This window comes from Budorcas taxicolor, chromosome 18 (assembly GCF_023091745.1).
Source record: "Budorcas taxicolor isolate Tak-1 chromosome 18, Takin1.1, whole genome shotgun sequence".
Classification (NCBI taxonomy): Eukaryota; Metazoa; Chordata; class Mammalia; order Artiodactyla; family Bovidae; genus Budorcas; species Budorcas taxicolor.
In genome coordinates this window covers 14032908-14052502 of record NC_068927.1, presented here as the reverse complement: position 1 = coordinate 14052502, position 19595 = coordinate 14032908, and positions in this window count along the sequence as shown.

The window sequence follows — 19595 nt, the reverse complement described above, 5'->3', positions numbered from 1 at the left end:
TCTACCCATCCACCCACCTATTTAAACATCTACCCATCCACCCATCCATTCATCCATCATCCATCCATTCACCAATCTATTCACCTATCTACTCATCCACCCATCCACCCATCCTTCCATCTACCCATCTATCCCTCTATTCATCCACCCATTTATCCATCCACCCATCCATCCATCCATTTATCCATCATCCATCCACCCATCCATTCATCCACCCATTCATCCATCCACCCATCCTTCCATCCCTCCTCCATCTACCCACCCACCTACCTATTTAACCATCTACCCATCCACCCATCCATTCATCCATCATCCATCCATTCACCAATCTATTCATCTATCTACTCATCCACTCATCCACCCATCCACACATCCTTCCATCTATCCATCTATTCATCCACCCATTTATCCATCCACCCATCCATCCATCCATTTATCCATTCACCCAACTATTCATCTATCCACCTATCCTTCCATCTATCCACCCACCCACCCATTTATCCATCCACCCATCCATTCATCCATCATCTATCCTTTCCTCCATGCAGAAGGCATTTACCCGGAGCATCATTATTAGTTACCCTGCGTCTCTCATTTAATTCCCATGACAACTGTCCTAAACAGGTACTATTATTATCTTCTTTGGCTACGTGAAGAAACGGAGGCCCAGAGCTCCCACAGACGGCACTAGGACTTGACCCCAGACCCAGGGAGCTGTCCACACCAGTGCTCAGAGCTGTCTGACTCTTCCCCTCACTGGGCCCTGGCAGTTCCAGAGAGCCAAGAATGGAAATGTGTGACCCCACCCTCACGTACAGAGCTGTGATCTCAGAAAATGACATGATGGCCCCCAAGTTTTAGGGAGCCCCCAAACCCGGAGTGTTTCTTCTGGGGAGCTGGGGTTTCACTTCACCCCCATCTGGAATACAGGGAGGGTCAGCTTTGAGACTGGCTTTGGGGGCTTTTCCTGGAAGGAGCACGTCCCACCCATCAGAGTCTCGTGCAGTCATGTCTGGGAACAAAACCGCATTTCCTGTGTTTACCAAAGCTGTTCTGTAGGATGAGTGGAGACTCAGGTCACTCAGCCCAGGCACATTCCAAAGGGACCAGCCACCCGGGAAGCAGTCAGGGTCGGGTGCTGGGTGGGGGCTGTGCAGGCTTTAGCCCCAGGACAGCTGGGTGACCTTGAGGTGCACGTGCGGTGGGTCCTGAGCCCCATTGCCCTGCCCTCTGGTGCAGTGAGTGAGGGTCCTCGGAGCGCGCCTGACCCTCTGTGTGCCTGGGCAGGGTGAAAACAACTCCAAAGACGGCCCCAGGACAAAGGCAGGGAGGAGGTGGGAGCGCACCTCAGTGGTCCCTCTGTGTTGATGCCGGGCTTAGTGGAGGGCTCTGTGGAAGCCCACCTAATTCTCCGGGAGCCCCAGCTGCTGGTCCTGTGTCTGCAGGGTGAGGGCTGATGGACCCGCCTTGAGGCCGCCCATCTCCAACTTGATTTGGAACATTGGTAGCACCAGACAGTGTGTTAACCCACAGATGACCCGGCCTACCCCCGCCCCTCGCCCCTCAGCTTCATGAGGGCTGGGTGACACTGGGGAATTGACTCCAACCAGGTTCCAAGTGATGCTGTTGCTGTAAGTCTGGGGTGCCAGACCTTGAGAAGCACCCCTGGGTGCGTATCCATCTTTGCTAACAGCGTGTGGGCCAGTCCTGCCTGTAGGCACAGGGGTCCTCAGTCACTGTGCCACAGCCAGTTCTGACGGGCACAGCCGCTCAGAGCCCCTGCGGAGGACCCGGCCACGGCCCCCAGGCTTCACCTGTTAGTCTCCTGGCCGACACGGGTGTACCAGCCGTGCACCACGCCGTGTTGGAAGCCAAGGCCTAGTGGAGCTAAGACCCATCGGTCTTCCTTGCTGGGCGCCACCCGCGGCTTCTCCTCTGTGCAGTGGGCCTGTACCCCGTCTCAGATGAGGTCGTGTGTGATGAGGTCACGGGTCCAAATGCTCAGCATACAGCACACACGGGCAGCTGGTGGCACCGGGGCCTGTGGGGCCAGCGGGCCATCTCTTTCCTGCCCGAAGCCTTGCTGGCCCCTCCTCAGGGGTTCCCGGCTCTTCTTCTGTCATCATAAGAAATGATCTTTCCGTAAGCAAGCCTCTACCCGTGGAGGCTGGTCAAGAAATTTCCCCAATCTCTCTCCCTCCCTTCACCTCCTTGAGGTCAAGTGGAAATGGCCGCCAAAGCAGGGCCCATGGACATGTCAGGGCCGCCCAGTCGGCCCCAGCCCCTGCCCTGGGCCCTGTGCCCCGGTGGCCTGATGGACGGGTTGGGCGCGGGTCCTGGCCACTGCCCAGGTGTCGGGGTGGGGAGGGGGTGTCTGCGGCCGGCGGGGGCGGAAAGCGCCAGGCAGGGAGAGAGAGAGGCGCATGAATAATCCGCTGACCTTTCCTCTCCGTGTTTGGGCGAACCTAAGCCTGTTTACAATAAACCCCAGGGAGATTTTTCATCCTTCCAAATGGAACAAGGGTTATGTAAGCAGAGAGACCTGGAGCTCGGCAAACACCTGCTCTGGGGGGCCCCACGGAGGGAGACGGGGTGGGGGGGAAGAGGGGCCCTCTGCTGACTCATGACCAAGTTCAAGATGACATGGGCCCCATCAAGCAGGAGACTGCTGGGAAGGGCAGAGGGTGCTTCTGGGGGGCATCAGATGGGCCGTGCTCTTGGGCCACCCTCATCCGCAGCCTGCGCAAGTCAGGAGGGCTCACCGTCTTGTACCTCCACCCCCTCACCACCTCCAGGAGGCTGCCCATCTCTAGAGTTTATTTCAAAATGACCCTGGGTGTCCTCCGTCTTTAAACACGGGCCTGCATATTTCCTGATGATAGTAAGGAGGACAAAAGCCACTCACCCCTCCTAGGTTTTTGTCTTTCTGCTTTCTACGTCCTTGGAGACTATCAGTGGCAGCTCGACCCAGGTTGTTTATGTACAGACGTTGGTCTTTCATCTTAGGGTTTACGTAGATGTATTGTGCTAAGTAAGTTAAGCCAGACTGGGAGTGTGAGGTCAGCAACCCACGCTTTGGAGGGTCTGCAGGATTCCTTTTGGAGGGTCTGCAGGACCAGCTCTAGGCTGGTCAGCACCCTGTACCCATTCATGATTTAGACAAGGCTGATTCAACCCTACTTGGGGCGACCTCTCCCCACAATTTCCCAAATACAGACCTAGACTTGCCAGTCCAGAGCAATCTTGACCTCCAGCTCAGACCACACTATGTCACAGGAGAGGAAGGAAGGCTTCTATAGTGCCCCCAGATGTCCCACTCTGGCTTTCAGATTCTCTGGCAGGCAGTGGCGGGTGGCATTTTCCGAGATGGCTGCGGGGAGATCTCCCCACACACCACAGGTGGGGGTCTGCGCTCTCCTCTGTTTGCATCTCAGTGGCCCCGCGCCCGCAGCAGAAGTGGAGCTGTCTGACTGCCCCGAGGGGGCCCGGAGAGGGGACACACTTCTGTGTGGTCCTGTCGGGACATTGCTTCTGGGAACCCGGCCACCATGACGTGGGGAAGCTGAGAGGCCTGCACGGAGAGGTCGACGTGGAGGGAAGCAAGGCTGCGGATTCCCAGCTGACAGCTAGCACCTCCCCCAGCATAGCACCATATTGGAGGGGGGCCTCCAGCAGCACCCGGTCAGGCTGCCAGGGCTGCCGGAGCCGGGTCTACAGCCCTGGGGGTCCAGCTTCCAGAGCCAGTGGCTTCTCCCGCTGGCAGCCACTCCTACGGGTTACGAACTCTCCTACCCCTCAGGCCCTCTTTGGCACGGCCCCCACTGCCTTTCCCAGGCTTCTCCAAGGCACCCACCACTTATCCAACCGTCCAGCCATGTGCCCGGTGATCCGCCGGCCACAGACCCCTCCCAGGCTTCCCGCCACCATTGCACCACCGTGTCCTGGGTCTGGAATGTCCTCCATTGTAGAAAGCTGCCCACCCATGTACGAGGCCAGCTGGGCTTCAGAGCTTCTGCTGGGGTGTGAAGAGGGCAGCGACTCCCAGAGCTTTGGACACACAGAAGAGCCCAGCCGTGATGTGGGGTGAGAGGCATGTCTGACTGTAACCTGCCGAGGATCCAAGGACCACTGCCCACTCTGGTTTCCTGTCCAGCCTGGCCTGTGCCCATCTCAGGAGCCCTGTGCCCTGTGACCACAGACTGTGGCTTCCTGCGAGCTCAGGGTGAGGTGTGTCCTGCACGTCCGTGCGCTCAACCCCGAGAGGACCAAATTCAGGGTCACTGCGTGTTTCCCGGGTGGCGGGCTGCCTGCCTCATTGGTCCACCCTGCTCACCCCAACACCAGCTCTCCTTTCGTTCGTCTGATAGGCCCACCTGCCCCCCAACCCAGCTTTCTCTGGGTCCCACATCCATTGACATGCCCACCAGCAACTGGGCAAAGCCTGGTCCCCTGACCCCAACTCAGGGTTTTCCGTTGCACACCACTCCTGCAGAGTGTCCTGTTGGGCTTTCACAGTCACCTCAGTTATGAATCCTGTCTTCATCTTACAGACCTGGGATCCCAGGCCCAGAGAAACTGAGTCACGTGCGGAGGCCGCACGCTTAGGAAGCAAGGCCTGAACTCGGCCTGTCTGCTGACCCACCGCCTCTCTCCCCATCACCCTCACTTCGCAGCAGTGCCACCTGCTGCCCCCGCTCCTGCAGCTTGCCAGCCTGGCTTGTAGCAGCGCTAAGGCCCTGTCAGTCCTGTCCTGTCAACCTCCTGTTGCCCGGCTCCCTGGCACTGTTCCTGAGAGCAGTGAGTCACCCAGCCCCAGGGCAGCCCTGACTCACTCGCCACCGGAGCCCTCCAGCTGGAGCGTTCTCCTCACGCCCGAGCCTGTTTCAACAAGGCGGGGACAAATGGCTCAGAGTGAGTTGTCCTGGCATTGCTGTCCCCTCTCCTGGCATCCCAGAGGCCCCACGTGCCTCCTCTGTGCCTGGTGGACTCCCAGATACCTTAAGGCGTTTGGCTCAGATGCCCCTTCCCTCAGGAAGCCCTCCTGGCTTCCTCCCCCGTCCACTCCAGATTTGTACACCCGCATCAGGGCCTTTCCCCAGTGTTCTTATTGCTCGTTGCTGCCTTGCAGGACCCTCGGCCTCACAGGACTCCCCCACCTGGCCCTACTGTGCCAAAGCTCAGAGAGGTTGGGACGTTTGCCCAGCGTTACACAGCTGGGAAGTGGCAGAGCCAAGCACACATTCAGACAGACTGGAGCCCATTGCTTTGCCTGTGGGCAGTGCAGCCTAGTGGCCAGGGAGGCGAGGAGGGCTAGGAGGCTGCCCCTGCCCCTGGTGTGTGGCCTTGGGCAGGTGACTTCACTTGTGACATCGTCTTCGAGGCGCCTCTGGACTCTGAGTGACCACATCCCAGGCTCAGATATGAGGACAAGGCTGGCCGGCCAAGGAAGGGTGCCTGCTTGTGCCTTCCTCCACCCCCCAACTTTGCTTCGTTGCCTCTGCTCTCTGCTTTAGCCTGGACCTGACCCCTGACCCCAGGGCTCAGCCAGCAGTGCTGAGTGAGGTGTCTGCACCTGTACAGTCAGGCCACCTGTGGTGGTCGTTCTTTGGCTGTCTGTCCACACCCTGCCCAACTGACCAGGGCCTGCTTACCTACCGCCCCCTATGCACAGGACTGATCTTCCTGCATGCTCGCCCCAGGCCCCAGTGGTGATTGTTCTAATCAAAGGGGCCCTTTGCAGCCACGTGCCCACTGCTGGTTTCCCTGGTAACTAATGAGCCCACCTGAGGCCACTTCCCCTGTAACTGGTAACCTGCCCTTTCCCGGGAGCGAAGCCTGCCACCGTGTCCTGCCCGCCGTGCACCGCACACAGTGGGGTGTCTCTCCGGGACCCTGCTTCAGACGTGTAAGCTCCCCCACCCATTAGACCACAGATGTCTCTCGCTGCCTCTGGCTCTGTCTTCGGTCTTGAAGCTGCACAGACACAGGGCTTGCAGGCCTGCAGTGTGCAGCCCTGGCAACGCAGCCAGGAGACCGAGGAAGTTACCACGAGCGCTGAGACATTGGGAACCACAGGGCGGGGGAGGAAAGCTGCGGGGGCGTCCACTAACGTGTGGACACCGAGGCATTGACGGGGCAGTCCCGGTCGGCTGTCCGCTGGCAGGTGGGCCCCGTGGTGACTAGTGGAGGGCCGTGTCTGGAGAACAGTGGCCTCTAAGGTGTCTTATGTAGTTGGCTATGAAGGCTGAGTAGAAGGAATTGATTTTTCTCTTGTGCCTTTGAGATGTAAATGGTCTCCCTGGGCTTGCTGGGACTTTGTGATCTCTAAGAGTGAAGGAGAAAATAACTTTTAGGTAAGCTCTATAAAAATAATTATGTTTTGGGAATGTCTATCTAAAATAGTCTCTCCAGACTTTGATGTCCTGAAACTAAGTTAAAGGAAGAGAATCATTGACTACCTGGGTCATTTAAAATAGGAGAAAATACTGGAACGTTAATGACTGGACAGGTCTTATGTTTACCTACCCTTGCCTTCTTAGGAGAGGAAGACTAACGCATAAGTTTTCCAACCAGGAAATGCACGATTACATACTTCTTGGTTTTTGCCAGAGATTAAGATTTCAAGGTTATATTCAGTTGTAATTCTTATAACCAAGTTTATCGATTACATTGGGCTCAAGTGTTTGTGCGTTTTTAAGTCTTGTCATTTTTAGACTGCTGTACTCTGATGCTTTGGCAAAAGTGCTTCATTTTCAAGAAGATTAATAGCAAGGACCTGTTGACATTAACAGATCTCTGATAACTTTCAGATTATATTGCTGAACTGGGTAAGAACTTAAAGAATGCTAATGGAAGAGTTGATGGCGTCATAAAAAGTTTACGAAAAGATTGGTTACTGAATGAACAGGTGAACATGGTTATATTTTTTATGGGTTTTTGTCTGTGATGTTTCTAGCCTGTTTTTGCTTTTTTGGCTGCATCTGGTCTTAGTTGCGGCACATGGGGTCTTTCGTGCATCACGTGGGGTCTCTCTGCGGGGCATGGACTCCCATCGTGTTGCGCAGGTTCTGGAGTGGCAGGTTCAGCAGTGGCTGCATTCAGGCTTAGCTGCTCGGTGGTGCATGGGATCTTAGTTCCCTGCCCAGGGATCTGACCCGCTGTCCCCTGCATTGCAAGATGGATTCTTTACCGCTGGACCACCAAGGAAGTCCTTGTTACTGGCTTCTGTCTGTGTTTTCCAGGTAGAGGGAAGCCCTTCCCCTCAAGTTGGTTATGATTTATAGAAATTTGGTCAACTATACCTGTGGGTAGGATTGAAAGTGTTTTCTTTTCTCTCTGCCTGGTCTCTCCAGAAACTGGGGACCCTTGAGTTCTGAGCAGCCTTATCAGCTGAATGGAAAAGTCTGTCTCCTGGCATGTGCAGGAACCTCAGTATTTGGGGGAGGGTGGGATCCACCAAGGTGGAACCCGATGGCAGGGCTTGGGTGTGACTTTCCTTGAGAGGCCTGTTGGGAATTCAGTCCTCATGGGGAGTTCTACCTCAGCCAGTTTGGAGAAGCCTAGCTGATTGTTTGACCTGACTTGTTTTGCAGATAAAGTAGTCCTGAGCTGACTGTGTTTGGTGGCAATGAGGGTAACTTTAGAGAGAACAATACTGTGTTTCAGTGGATGCCAAACTCTCGTTTTAATTGTGGTCTGTATATGTTAGCCGCACTGTCGCCTTGATGTTCTGGATGGAAAGATAACTGTTTAGTGAAATTGTCACAGAGTATAACCTCTCATGAAGTGTGACACTACTTGCGTTAGATCTGCGGGTAAAAGCAACAATGTGTGTGTGTGTGACAGTTGGGTATAAGTGATAAAATGTATAGCCTATAATGTGTTTCCCCATTAGCATACCCCTGAGATCTGACTCGTTTCCCCTCTCTGTGAATGACTAGGTGAACGGAAAGGAGGCCTGGCCCCTAGGGACAGGATCTGAACCTGGTGAAGGAGCCAGCACCCCAGCACTGCAGGACAAATGTTTGGATCATCCGTGCTTTCTACTGTAAGACTTGCAATCGAAAGGGGAAGTGATGGAAGAGCCTGTAGGTATTGAGTGTGGGGACGTCGTTCTGGCTCATCCATGGTTGAACGTAAACTTCACCGACCAGAGCAGCCTGTTCCGTGACCTTTTAGACAAGCCTTGTACACCTGCTGCGGCTGTTGAGTGAAGGGACATGTTTGAAAGTCAAAGTGGAGCGGCTGAAGTCCAGATGCCCAATGTGGCTGTCATAGACGTGACTTTGGACATGCTCTCGTGTTACTGAAAACCTGAGTTTTCTGAAGTGTATTGCAGACCAGGAGAAAACTACCGGTGGGTGTGGCGTTATCTCTGAATGTGGTCACTGTGTGTATTCTGCTCAGTTGTCACCACTGCACCTGCGCCAGGCCTGTCAGGTGTCTTTCGTTTCGCCCCTAGTCTAAGGAGGGAACTCCACTGGAGGCTGAGCAGCCTCGCTGGCCTCACTGGAAGCTGAGTCTAGTTGCTGGGGCCACAGCGAAGTGCCGTGGTGGTCCTCCTCTGGTTAGTTAGTTCAGTGGCTCAGTTACATCCAACTCTTTGCAACCCTATGGACTGCAGCACACCAGGCCTCCCTGTCCATCACTAACTCCCAGAGTTTACTCAAACTCATGTCCATTGAGTCTGGGATGCCATCCAACCTCCTCATCCTCTGTTGTCCCCTTCTCCTGCCTTCAGTCTTTCCCAGCATCAGGGTCTTTTCCAATGAGTCAGTTCTTCGCATCAGGTGGCCAAGGTATTGGAGTTTCAGCTTCAGCATCAGTCCTTCCAATGAATATTCAGGACTGATTCCCTCTGCACCTCCATGAAAAATCGACCCGGCCGCTGTGCCTCTGGGAGAGGCACAGACTGACCGCGGGGGTTGAGACTCCCCGCCTTCCCGGCCCTCATGCTAGTGCACCAGAAGGACCCGCCGGTCAGCGTTAGTGTGCGGCTGGCTGGCCGTGAACCCCCCGGGCCAGGCTGTGTGGGTGGAACAGGCTGGCTTCTGGATGCACAAGTCCAGCGAGTGGAGCCAACTGTTTGGAAAGACCTGATGGGTCCCCTCCTCATGGCACCCAACATAATGGGGCGGGGGGCACACCTCTAACTGTGCTGACTCCTGGCTCGGTGCCCAGAATGTTCTCTTTAGAGCCAGACCCTCCCCTGCCCCTGGGAGCGGCTTTGGGTTTGTGAAACCCAGGGATGGCGCGACTGTCCCTGTGACTGGACAGGACGCCGCTGCTATTGAACCCTTCTCCGTTGACGCGGTAAGTTCACCCGCATCCGGGCTCAGGACTGTTCTGAGCAGCCCAGGTCTCTACCCTTGGTCCTCACTGGCAGCTGCTGTCTGTGCTGTACCTGTGGCGTCTGCTTGCACAGCCCGCTGCACGTCTGACCCCAGGGATATGGCGGAGAAGGGGCACCAAGACTGGAGAGTCCTGCACGGTTTGCACGGGTGGGGCATGTGGTCAGGCCACTCAAGGCGGCCGCTCCCTTGCTGTCTGTCCACCCCTTGCCCGACCTGCCAGCTTCACCTACCCACTACACACAGGACTGACTTTCCTGCCTATTTACCCCAGGCCCTACCCAGCTAGTGACTGTTTTAATCAAAGGGGCTGTGAGGGGCGTGCCCCTCTGCTGGCTTCCCTGGTAACTAGTGAGCCCACCTGATGTCAGTTCGCCTATAACTGGTAACCTCCCCTGCCCCGGGGAGTGAAGCCTGCCACCTTGTCCAACCCACTGTCGGCCCCACCTAGTGGGGTGTCACTCTAGGACCCTACATTAGACAGCGTTAAGCTCCCCGACTCATTAAACCACTGATGTCTCTGTCGCTGGCTCCGGGCTCTTTCTTGGGTCTTGAAACTGGACAAGCACAGGGCTTGTGGGTCTGTGGAGGGCAGCTCAGCAGCCCCTGAGGTGCCCTTATACCTGCCTCCCTCCCCCTGCCGACAGCCTCCCCTCTCCCCAGCTATAGGACTCAGTCCTGCTCACAGAGGTGCAGGCAACAGAGGGTATGAGTGTGTGTTCTTTCCGGCGCCTAAAGGTAAATTTTGTCCTGGTCACGCGCATCTATGCTACATGTTCACAGTAGAAAAGGTAGAAAAACCCAGAGAAGCAAGAAGAGATTGTGGGTAATCCTCCACCTAGAGATTAAGTGTTTTGAATATCTGTGTCCTTCCTTCCTGCTTTTCATGTGGCTTCAAGAACGCGCTTTGTTGTATTCATTTTCCTTAGATCTTGCATATATTATCTTACTTTATCCTTAAACAGTTCCATCAGGTTTGCATTAGTATAAGCCCCATTTTATTGAACTGAGATGAAGTAACTAGTTGAGTTATAAAGATACTAAATGTGAGAACAGTGATATAAACTCAGCTAAACGATTGATTGCAGACTGTATTCTTGCCCACACAGACACCTCCCCACAACACACATGCAAACCGACAAAGAGATGAAGTTGAAGGCACCTTTGAATTTTTTTAATGTAATAATAGGGCAGGAATGTGTTTCTATTTCACTAAATAGGATCCCCCTGCATTTTTGGCCCCTGTCTCCCTAGTCAGTCTGCTAGTGTTGAATGTCTAGATAAACATCACAGCGTTGAACATCTTAGAGTTAAATCTCTTTGCACACATCCTTAATTATTTCCTTTCTATAAATCCCTAACAGCGGGGAATTCAAGTCACTGTTTATTCATACTTGCAATTTTGGTAGTTATTGCTAAATCGCCTTCCAGAAAAGCTGAATACATTTACACTTCCAAGAGCTGTATCTGAGCAAGATCAACAAGGGTTTGAAAAATCTTTCTTCGCTAGGGTTCTGGTGTCTTAGAGGCTTTTCTAGCCATTAGCACCCCGACCATCTTCCAAGGAGGAATATTCCAATTACCTGGGAAGCTGGGCCAGCACTCTGTGATGCCTGGGAAGGAAGGAAGGAGGGAGGGGACAAGGGACGGGGGCTGCATCCTGCTTGAAAAAGGCTGTTCCTGGGGTGAGGGCATTTTGTCTTCCACCTTACTCCTGGGTCAGGAAGATCCCCTGGAGGAGGGCATGGCAACCCACTCCAGCATTCTTGCCTGGAGAACCCCATGGAGGAGCCTGGAGGGTTACAGTCCACGGGGTCGCAAAGAGTCAGACACGACTGAGTGACTAAACCACCACTCCTGCATGAGGCTAGTCTTTTTAAGGGAAGGAGAGAGTTTACCTGTACTGCTGGGAGCACCCCAGAGCACCACAAAACCTGTGTTCAGGTTTGAGAGAAGACTCCAGGAGGAGGGTTGAAACGACTGGGCATGAACTCAGGAACTGTCCCCACAGTGCAGGTCAGGTGAAGGAGGTTGAGTAGAAGTCCCCGCTGGTTGGCCATGACCCGGGAGCGCTGCAGGTTCCTGGGGTTCACAACCAGCCATGCCTCCATGGGCTTGTCACACGTGAACCCCAGGGGCTTCCTGCCAACTTGGGTGCCAAAGCAAATGGCTTTCCAAAGGGCCTGCAGTTCCCTGGGATAAGCAAGAGGAAGACAGGCTGGTGCAGTGCAGAGATCCCAGGTTCCAGACGGGGATAGACCTGGGCTGAGATCTAGTCTCTGTCGGGCCAGCCCCTGGGGCTCCTGGCGGGGATCTCACTTCTTGGCTTCCCTTGGCGCAGCTCCTGGGTTGCAGGGCTGTGAAGACCACAGGTAGTTGACCTCCGGGGCCTGGTGCACAGACCACAGATGCCCGTAAATGGGACCTGTGCTAACTTTTACCTGAAATCGAGAGGTGAATGAATGTGATCCCAAACTGGAGACTCCCTGCTCTACCCCTGCCATTGCAGCAGCTGACATATTGGCTACAGGTGAGGTTAATAAGCTCAGTGATGGCTTTTCATCACTCCATTCTTTAGAATCTTTCAACAATCTCACTGAGCCCCCATTTTACAGATGAGAAAATAGAGGGTCTGAGAGTTCTAAACAGGCGTCAGCTGAAACCCACATTCTTTCCGGGGAGTGAAAGTGTAAATCTCTCAGTTGTGTCCGACTCTTTGCTACCCCATGGACTGCAGACCACCAGGTTCCTCTTCTGCGGGGTTGTCCAGGCAAGAATACTGGAGTGGATAGCCATTTCCTACTGCAGGGATCTTCCCAACCCAGGGAAAGCGGGTCTCCTGCATTGCCAGCAGACTCTTTCCTGACTGGGGCACCAGAGAAGCCTTTCTAGGGAGACCACCCCCCAGAAAAACCCCTGTAAGAAAATGGCAAGTCATCTTCCAGTGATTGTGGCAGTGGGGGTCACACGCAGTCCGTGCCTGGGGAGCTAAGGGTGGGGGCAGGGAGGCCGGCTGGGAGAGGGGCCCCGGGCTCAGCCCCCCAGACGTGCATCATAGGGCAGGCTCAGCTCTGCTGGGAGAGCCCGCCAGCTGCAGAGCTGCCCCCACCCCCTATTCAAGAGAAGCTGTATCTGAGGAGGTGTTTCCGCCAGGCTGTCTCACGTTGGGTGAAACTAGGAAATGGTTATTAATGCTTAAGATTTCATAAATTTTTCCCCAATTAGAAAGGGGGTCCTGAAAAGCCATGTCTGCTTCCCATAATTGGCAAGTGTTCCCCAGATGGCTGTTCAGCCACCTTGAAAATCAATGTTTTCACGACCCTTGACCCCTCCCGCGCTGACGAGTGTCTCCTGCACGTTGGTCCCAGGATGAAGACAATAAAAGCAAATATATAACAGCAAAGGCCCGAGGTTAATGTCTTTAACAAGATAATGTTACTTAAGGGAACTGTAACGCAGATCATTCCAAAATTCCACGTATTCGCTGCAGCTCCAGCTGTATTCTGAAACCAAATGTGTGTGCTGCCGGCGCGGCTGGCCGTGCACGGGCTCTGCGTGTGCGCTGCTTCCTTTGATCACGTGTCACACAGTTGGTTTAATACCCTAATCATTCAAAACCCCTAAGAGCTACGGAAGGTGGTTTGGGGCAACTGTGGAGGTTCTTGCTCCTCGGGCCTCGTGTTTTCTGGATTAATGGTTGTCCCACCGCCAAGCAAGACTGACACCCCCTGCGGGACCCTTTGCCGGCGAGAGCTGTTGCCCCATCACCCAGTCCTGTCTGACGCTTTGTGACCCCATGGACTACAGCACGCCAGGCTCCTCTGTCCTTCACTGTCTCCCGGCGTTTGCTCAAAACCATGTCCATTGAGTCGATGATGCCATCCAACTCTCTTAACCTCTGTCATCCCCTCCTCTTGCCCTCCATCTTTCCCAGCATCAGGGTCTTTTCCAATGAGTCGAATTTTTGCATCAAGTGGCCAAAGTACTGGGGCTTCAGCATCAGTCCTTCCAGTGAATATTCAGGTTTGATTTCCTTTAGGATTGACTGGTTTGACCTCTTTGCTCACTCTCAGTGAAGGTGACAACTGAAAAACTCCGCTTAGCAAACAGGTGTTTTGATTTCCTGATGCCAAACACCTGGCCCTCTGAAAATGTTCAGATTTAATCTGGATTTGGGTGTCAGGGGAATGAGTTTGCACCCTGGTAGGTAGATTCCATTTGTCATTGATATGACATTCCATGCCATTGTATATCCTCCTCTCAAGCCACAGTCCTCAGAGAATAACCTCAAGAGAGTGAGCACAAGGGTCTGGGACCAGGAGCATCACCTGAGGTTCCCCTCATGTCTGTGTCGTTGTCCAAGGTAGACCACTTCCTGGGGCTGGGAGGGCAGACTCAATCCCTTACGGCATGGTGCACGCTTACCAGTGTGCCTGGAAGCAAAGTTTGGGCACCTGCAGCGCGTGTTGGCCAAGTGGGGAGGGGTGGGCAGTCCTGCTGCAGGGGGACCGGCGCCCCCATGGAGAGGGCGCTCGGGTTGAGGGGTTCCCCTGGGAGCTTCACTGGAGCTGGGACTTGGAGGCGCTGGCCAGAGATGAGACGAGAGGGGATGCCCCAGGGTGGGGGCGGACTCACTGAGGCCCAGGAGACAATCTGGCCTCGATCCCCACCACTCAGGGACCTTTCAGAAACCCACCCCGGGGGCATTGCCCTCCTTCTCAGAAGCCCCCCAAGACACATGGTCGGCATCCAGCTCATCCCTTGCCCCCAAGTCCTGCCTCTGCTCTCCAGGTGGGAAAGACCAGCTCTCTCCCCGCTGCCTCCCTCTAGGCTTCAAGGAAGGAGAATGGCGTTGGGCAGGGAGCAGACGGAATGGGTGGGTCATCCGTAGCACCTTCTGCAACCTCCCAGCACAGTTCCATATCATCTCCATCAGCCCAGGGCCCAAGAAGGTGAGCCGAGTCCAGCCCCAAGCGGGCTGTGTGTAGACTTCAGGCTATTTCAGGTTTCCTTTTTGGACTCTCAGGAATTTTCTCGAGTATACACACATTGCCTCTGAGGCCAGGACAGTGGTTTTCAAATTGAAGTATAGTTGCTTTACAATGTTGTGTTAATTTCTGCTATATGGCAAAGTGACTCAGTTATACACACATATGCCTTCTTTTTTTAACATTCTTTTCCATCACGGTTTATCCCAGGAGATTGGATATAGCTCCCTGTGCTAAACAGTAGGACCTCGTTGCTTATCCATCCTATGTATGTAGTAGTGTGCATCTGTTAATCTCAAACTCCCAGTCTGTCTTCTTCCCCTTTCCCTCCCCCTTGGCAACCACAGGTCTGCTCTGTCCGGCTGCGAGTCTGTTCCTGTTCTGGGGATCGGTTCATTCGTGCCACGTGTTAGACTCCACATATAGGTGATATTTTGCGATGTCTGTCTTTCTCTGACCGACTTCACTTCCCGTGATAATCTCCGTTTGCACCCATGTTGCTGCGAATGGCATGATTCTGCTTTTCTTTATGGCTGAGTAATGTTCCACTGTGTATATGTACCACCTTCTCTTTACCCAGTCATCTATTGATGGACATTTAGGTTGCTTCTAAGTCTTGGCTACTGTAAACAGTGCTGCAGTGGACATAAGGGTGCCTGTATCTTTTTGAATTATAGCTTTGTCTGGATATAGGCCCAGGAATGGGATTGCCTGGGTAGTTGACTTTTTAGTTTTTAAAGGAACCTCCATACTGTCCTCCATAGTGGCTGCACCAACGTACATTCCCATCAACAGTGTAGGAAGACTCCCTTTTCTCCACACCCTTTCCAGCGTTTGTTATTTGTAGACTTTTTAATCATGGGCGTTCTGACTGGTGGGAGGTGGTGCCTCACTGTAGTTTTGATTTGCATTTCTCTAATAACTAGCCCTGTTGAGCATCTTTTCATGTGCTATTGCTCATCTGTATGTCTTCTTTGGAGAAATGTCTATCTAGGTCTTCTGCCCATTTTTCGATTGCATCGTTTTTTGTTGTTGATTTGCATGAGCTGTTTGTCTATTTTGGAGATTAAGCCCTTGATCACATCATTTGCAAATATTTTCTCCCATTCTGCGGGTTGTCTTCTTTGCTTTTTTTTAATGGTTTCCTTTGCTGTGTGAAAGAGGAGAGTGAAAAAGCTGGCTTAAAATTCAACATTCAGAAAACTAAGATCATGGCATCCATTCCAATCACTTCATAGCAAACAGATGGGGAAAGGATGGAACCAGTGAGAGACTTTATTTGTGAGGGCTTCAAAATCACTGCAGATGGTGACTGCAGCCATGAAATTAAAAGACACTTACTCCTTGGAGGAAAAGCTATGACCAACATAGACAGCATATTAAAAAGTAGAGACATTACTTTGCCAACAAAGGTCCTTCTAGTCAAAGCTATGGTTTTCCCAGTAGTCATGTATGGATGTGAGACTTGGATTATAAAGAAAGCCAAAGAATTGATGCTTTTGAACTGTGGTGTTGGAGAAGACTCTTGAGAGTCCTTTGGACTACAAGGAGATCCAACCAGTCCATCCTAAAAGAAATCAGTCCTGAATATTCATTGGAAGGACTGATGCTGAAGCTGAAACGCCAGTACTTTGGCCACCTGATGTGAAGAACCGACTCATTGGAAAAGATCCTGATGCTGGAAAAGATTGAAGGTGGGAAGAGAAGGGGATGACAGAGGATGAGATGGCTGGATGGCATCACTGACTTGATGGGCATGAATTTAAGCAAGCTTTGGGAGCTGGTGATGGACAGGGAAGTCTAGTGTGCTGCAGTCCACGGGGCTGCAAAGAGTTGGACACATCTGAGTGACCGAACTGAACTGAACTTGCTGTGCAAAAGCATGTAAGTTTGATTGGTCCCATTTGTTTATTTTTGTTTTTCATTTCTATTGTCTTGGGAGACTGAACTGAAAAAACATTGGTACAATTTATCAGGATATCTTTTTAAGAGCAGGAGAGGGCTGTCCTGTGGTGCCCATGAGCCTGACTTTACTTTCTGGACCCTGTGGGGAGAATCTTGGGCTTGCCTTGTTTAGTCTTTAACTGGCTGGTGCCCACAACTCAGTATGGGCACCCATCAAGATGGTTTTCCCATCTTTAGGGTGATAGGTCTTGATTTTGAAGATCCTGTCTGCATTCTAAACTCCTCTTCAGGTACTTAGTTCTCAACACATCTCAAGGTTTTAAGGCACTGGAGGTTTCAGAATAACAAACACATTACTGTCTGAAAGTGTGAACTACCTTCAAAATCCCTAGGCAGACCCAAGGCACCCCCTCCTGGCCTACCTCCCCTTCTCTGAGACCAGCCAGCCCTCCTCCTCCCACAAGCAGAGTGTTTTTAGAGCATTTTCAACCACTTTTCATTGAACCTTAGTTTTTTTCCCTCCCCCGCACCCACCAAGTACCTGAGGTGTAGAAATGAATTTATAACAGGAAGCCTTTGATTTTAGAGCCTTTATGTTTTTGAAGTCTTCCAAAGCCGGGCTGTAAAACAACAGGCTCCGTTTAAAGGAATGTCACATTCTCCACGTGGGGGCTGGCACCGTGCTTTCCTCGAGGTGGGAGGGGCACGTCCTTGTGCCGAGAGCAAGGAAGCACCCGCCCCGCCGAGGAAGTGGGGGTCTGGGATGCAGGCACCTCACCGCGGGTGCCCATGCACATCCCTGCTCCCAACTGGAGAGCCTCTGGGGAGGGGCCCTGTCCTCAGCCTGTGGGTGATGCTCAAGGCCACCTCCACGGTGATGTCCCTATGCAGCTTTGGGAGCTATCTCTCTATGTTCACTCCTCCTTCCCCAAACCCCGCTGACCCTGAAATGCACACAGTTTAGCAGCTGCCTTTATTGCAGAGGAGGGCAGGAAGGCATTGTATTATATGCAGGTGTTGATACAAAGAGGTCTTCCGATTTCTAAAATGCTAAAATGTGATCAATATGCAGCTTAGACCTGTGGGACTAAGACACATGAGGGCTGGCCCCTCAAAGGGTTTCTGATCTGCAGAGGGCTGCCCAGTGCCTCCAACCCAGATTGGGGTGGCTGTCCCAATCCTCCTGTGAGAGTTCCGATTCCAAACGGGAGGTCCCTTCTGACCCACAGTGCACGGCCCCGGGAGCCTCGCTCACTCTCGCTGTAACACTGCCGTGTGCCCACATTTCCTCTGTTTTACATGTGACGAGCCCGGGGCTCAGGGCAGCTGGGGCATGTGGTTGCTATGGCAATGCTGGAACCTCTAACCCTGGTGCTGCCCGCCCTCCCGTGCACTCTCACATGCTTGTCTCGTTTTATCTCCCATCCTGGGTGGAAAAGAGGATCCTCTGGACTAGGGCAGAGTGGAGGCGTTGGGACAGAGACAGTGTGTATTTGTACAAGAGGAAACAGCTTCAGAGAGGTTGAACGACTTGTCCAGGGCTACACAGTATGTGGGGGAAGCTAGGCCTCTGTCTAGGTCAGGGGTCAGCACACAATGACCCAGCACCTGCCTTTGTAAGTGGAGTTTTACGGGAACACTGCCGTGCTCACTTGCTGGCCCATTGTCTGTGGCTCCTCTGGGGCTAAACGTCAGAGCTAAGCAGTCGTGATATTCACCATGCTCCCACCAGGCCAAAAACGTCACTGTCTGGTCCTTTACAGAGAAAGCTTGCTGATCTCTGGTGGAGACAAATACAGTTTAAGGTAGCGGCTGCAGCAGAACCAGAGCGGGGGCCCCAAGTGTGGCAGGACAGTCACTTGTTAGTCTGGGTTAAATATCAGATGCAATCTACTGCCCGTGTTCGAGGTCTGCATATGGGGGGAGCTTGGGAGGTTGTTCAAGCGCTGGGAGAGCGCTCTTGGCCGGTGGACCCCTAGCTTCCCACAGAACCTTGCATGCTTTCTCCCGCCTGCTGGCCAGGGGCACAGACAGACCCTCCGCCGCGCCTGCCTGAACCCCGCCCCTTGTCACCCCATCAGGTCGCAGCCTCTGCTCCTCTGTGAGCCTTTGCGGCTCCTCCCTGGGCCCAGGTGCCTGCTTTCTAGCCTTCTAGCCATCAGCACCAGCCACGTGTCTGCTTCCTGTTCTGCCCTGTGCCCCCATCCCACACGCACTGCAGGTCACAGAAGGATCGACTGCCCACCCCTCGACTCAGCAGGTGTGACTGACATCTCGCCCACTGGAGGATGCAGAGGTCATACAGTTGAGGCCCCTACCCTGCTGCTCTTGAAGTTTTTGGCAGCCATGCAACAAGGGACCCCAAACTCCACGTCAGGGAGACCACACGAGAGGACTTGAGGCCTCATGAAGAAAGAACCCCCACCATCTGTTTGCAGCACCACCTTCCACCTGAGACCCTGACCACAGAGTCCCTGGGAGACACTCATGGTTTGAACTGTGTCCTCTGGAGAAAGACATGTTGGGGTCCTAACCCCCAGGACCTCAGAAAGTGACCTTATTCAGTGATAGGGCTTTCATAGACACTGCCAAGCTACACTGAGGTCATTAGGGAGGGATCAAATCCAACATGACTGGTGTTCCTGGAAGAAAAGAAAACTGGACATGAGACACAGGTAAATACCGGCTGAAGATGAAGGCAGAAATCCAGGTGATGCTTCTGCAAGCCAAAGGCCGCCACAGTGGCCAGCAGCCACCAAAAGGGAGCAGATTGTTTCCCAGAACCCTCAGGACCAACCAGCCCCGGGACACCCTGACCTCAGGGCTTCTGGCCTCCAGAACGTGAGACTATACCTCTCTCTTTTCTGAGCCACCTGGTGGGGGCAGTCCTTTGTTCCAACAGCGCTAGCAAAGGAATACAGGAGATAATAAAATGGTTGTTGTTTTCGGTCAAAATTCAGTTTGGGTCTGGTTTGTTACACAGTACTACCCAGCTGGAATATTCTCCCACCAAAGTGGAATCTCTTTGAAGGCAGGACCCACTGGCATGTGGTATATGCTTATTAAATGAGTGCCGGTCGGTTGATCGGCCGCCATTGCCCTCAGGCGCATCCCTGGGCAGCCCTGCTGCGCCAGGTCCATCCTCCTGGGTGTAGGAAGCCTGGGCTGCGAACTCAGAAGCGACTGAGCGGCCATCACAGGCCTGGGAACCGGAGTGAAACCCCCCTGGTGATGCATTTCCTGAGACAGCCCATGCCTGGGAAAACAGGAAGGTTAGTGCCTATGCGTTTTTATGGGCACCCAACGTGAGATTTCAGAGGATGGAGGCCTGGGCGGGAACAATGAGTGTGAG